This window comes from Benincasa hispida, chromosome 5 (assembly GCF_009727055.1).
Source record: "Benincasa hispida cultivar B227 chromosome 5, ASM972705v1, whole genome shotgun sequence".
Classification (NCBI taxonomy): domain Eukaryota; kingdom Viridiplantae; phylum Streptophyta; class Magnoliopsida; order Cucurbitales; family Cucurbitaceae; genus Benincasa; species Benincasa hispida.
In genome coordinates this window covers 53,508,628-53,511,320 of record NC_052353.1, presented here as the reverse complement: position 1 = coordinate 53,511,320, position 2,693 = coordinate 53,508,628, and positions in this window count along the sequence as shown.

Sequence of the window (2,693 nt, the reverse complement as noted above, 5' to 3'; positions counted from 1 at the left end):
ATTTAACTATTTCATATTCATAAATTAATTAATTATATAATTATATAATACATGATAAAGAATCGATGCATTAATACTATTAATTCACTAATAAATTATTTATGTAGTTAATTATGTAGTGAATTAATAATTATTATGATTAATATTTTGTGAGATTATTTTTAATAGTTATAATTACTTTATCATTAATTAATTATGATTCAATTTTTTATCACAGGATATTATATTTATTTTTTCAAATTGATTTTAATTATTTTATCAATTAGTACATTCATCAAATTGATACATTAAATTAGGTAATCAAGTAACTTTAATTATAAGTTACTTATTTAAAAATATTTGTAATTAATAATTTAATTAATATTATAAGTTGGTAGTTAAATAATTAATTTTGCTCAAAACTTTGAGATGAATTTATTGTTTATCATTTAATCTATCAAAATTTTATAGAGGCGTCCATGATTAATTTTATAAATTAAATAAAAAGTTAATTTGTTACCATAGAATTATGATAGCATTGCCATGTACAACCAAACACCGTTCATCCTTGATTCCCAACAATTTTATTCCTAAGCTTTTTATTCTCAGACATTCATAATTTCTGGGTATCTTTAAAACCTTAAATAAAATGGATCCTAAGTGTGCAATTTCATTACTTGCTCTAGAAGGGAAAAGGAAACCCTTTATACAATTTTAGTTATACTAGTTTGATACTACATATATCGCATGTAATAAGTAAAGTAAAAAGAGAATTTATTTATAAAAGATTAATAATATAACTTTAATCTATGAATAAGAGAGTTTGAAAAAAAAAAGTTTAGGAGCTACACGTGAAATTCAAAAAAATCATGATAATCCTTTCTAAATTTATTTGATGATCGGATTACATTCTTAATTTTAAACTTCAAATTAAACCATGATATTTTTCTATATCTTATTTATTATGAATTTGATGATTTGATTATTCTCTTAGTTTTAAACATTAATTTAAATAAACATATTATATATATTTTTTTATTTTTGTATAAAATGATTTCGTTCAAACAAAATGATTTGATTATGCTCTTAATTTAAACTTTTTAAAATTTTAATTTAAACCAAAATATTATTATTATTATTTTGTATTCATACATAAACTCTTAAAACTTATTACTTTATTTATTTATTTATAGATTTGCAATAATCTTTATCTTGATTCAAATGTTATTTTGATTTTACAAATTATTTCAAAATTATACGGAGACCAACTGGTGTGTACTTACAACAAATTTGAAAAGAAAAAAATGTAAAAAATAGTAAAAATTATTATAAACCTCTAAATTCGTTGGTATGCATTTACAAAAATTAAAATGTGAAAAAGAAAACTACAAAAACATAGAAACAATCAATTTCTTCTCTGTCACTTTGAAAACCTCTAAATTATTTGAAGTTTGAGAAATTTCTTAAACCTCAAAAGTAAGCTCTTTTCTCCATATTCTTCAATATATGAGGATATATATGTATAGAAAAGAACTACAAAAGCATATACAAAAAATTAAATCAAATAACTCTTTATGTTTTTACAAAATTGAAATTTGAAAAATGAAAAAAAGTTAAAAAGAGAACATAGGTTAAAAAAAAAAAAAAAAAGACAAAGAGTGATATCTTCTTACGGAAGATGGAAGAAATACTTGAAACAAGGAAATTAAACTTGTTAAAGAAGAAAGAAAAGAAACATTGGGAAATAGATTGCTATTAATAAAATTAAAAAATATATATATCTACAACAAAATTTCTACAAAAGCAAAAAATAAAATAAAAAACTAAAAAAATAAAATAAAAATAAAAGATACTTGATGGAAAATGAGAGGTCGAAATTAGCTATTTATAGGGAAAATTTAGAACTCCAATCATAATTTGATTTTTTTTTAAAAAAAAGAAAAATCCTTTATTTAATGTGAAAATTAATGGATAAGATATTAGAGGATAAAATATAAGATATTAGAGGATAAAATATGATGTTTTCACTGTGTTTCCCCTAATTTATTTAAGGTGAAGCAGATATTAGAGAGAAAAGTGAGTTTTTTTTTATAAAAAAAATCATGAATAAGATATTAATGGATAAAAGGAAAATTATTTAAATGACAAAATTGTAAAACTATTTATAAATAATAGCAAAATATCAGAGTCTATCGCGATCTATGACAGATAAATTGTGATATTTTGCTTATTTGTAAATATTTTGATTCATTTTCCTATATTTGAAAAAAAACCCACGACAAAAATACGATTGTTTTTTTTAAAAAAAATCTTAGAGATTATTAGGGACAAAATTATGTGATTTTTTTAACGATTTAAATGTAAAATTAGGTAAGATTTCCATATGATCAACAACTAAAAGGGGCAAAATGGAAAATCAAATGTTTCTCTCTTATAGCCCATTTTAGATAGTACTAGCTATAAAACACATGTGTTGTAGCTAAAAATCTTTAAACCATAAATTCTGTTGATGAAGTTTCAATAATAAATTAATATAATTTTTATTAAGTTTAAATAACAAGTATCTTATATAAGAATTAAAAATAATATAATTGTTAATAACTAAAACTATATTATAGACATCTTATTTTATGTTAATTCACAACAAATATAAAATGAGTTACACGTGTTTGAGGATCATTGAAACACGTGGAACATAAATATTGATAGTGACA